The sequence below is a fragment of the Pteropus alecto genome, unplaced genomic scaffold (assembly GCF_000325575.1).
Source record: "Pteropus alecto unplaced genomic scaffold, ASM32557v1 scaffold5, whole genome shotgun sequence".
NCBI classification, from domain to species: domain Eukaryota; kingdom Metazoa; phylum Chordata; class Mammalia; order Chiroptera; family Pteropodidae; genus Pteropus; species Pteropus alecto.
The window spans coordinates 25,127,300-25,127,987 of NW_006441953.1; the positions used below are offsets into that span (position 1 = coordinate 25,127,300).

The following is a 688-nucleotide window of genomic DNA, read 5'->3' on the forward strand; positions in this document are numbered from 1 at the left end:
AGGAGGTCCGGGCGCGCGGCCAGCGGTAGTTCCCGGCAGGGGAAAACTTTGTGGGCGGCCTGGTGGGTCCTCTTCCCAGCCACCGGCGGCGGCGCGCTGGGTCCCCGGCGGGAGCGGCCGGTGGGAAGGCGAGCAGCGACCAGGACCCCCGAGGCCGCGGGCTTGCTCTCGGGGGGGCGGCGGACCGAGGCGACGGTCGTCAGGGCCTTCGGGACAGTCCTGCAGCCACGGAGCGCTGCGGTGGCACCAGGCCGCGAGGCAGCGTCCCCGGGGCGGCGTGGAAAGCGGGCACCGTCCTCTGGTTTACCAAATGGAGTGCGCGGCGCCGGCGACCACAGCAGGAGGGGGGTCTGGGGGTGCAGCGGGAGGCCACCTCCCCGCGTCCGTGACGGAGCGCTCGCAGCCCTGACCTGAAGCATCCCCCCTGCCCCCTCTGGGTGCCCGGCGCGGGGACCTTCGGCCGCGGCGGGGCTGAGAACTGGGTGTTCAGGGCGGCCCCGGCCGCACGGCGCCAGCCAGGACAACAAAGCGCAGCGAGGACGCAGGAAGGGAAGAGCTTTGCGTGGCCAGAGGGTCTGGGGCCCCAGGTCAGTTTCCCCGAAAGCCGGCGCCGAGCGGGGCCGGGGATCCGATCCCGGGGGCGCTGCAGCGCTCCAGACCCCCTTCTCCCTGGCAACCCCCATCCTCC

The 688-nt window shown here is 74.4% G+C and overlaps 1 protein-coding gene across 7 annotated transcripts in view; it reads left to right on the plus strand.

The window, feature by feature from the left end:
• The window catches only part of PROM1 (prominin 1), an 87,173-nt gene that overhangs the window by 733 nt on the left and 85,752 nt on the right, over nucleotides 1-688 (plus strand). Inside the window, exon 1 of one of the 7 annotated variants that reach the window (XM_015594947.2) lies at nucleotides 383-587. The exons of the other annotated variants lie outside the window; for them this stretch is intronic. The gene's annotated coding sequence lies outside the window, so the exon portion shown is untranslated. Of the gene's footprint in view, nucleotides 1-382; nucleotides 588-688 lie in introns of those variants that run through there. 7 annotated transcript variants of the gene reach the window in all.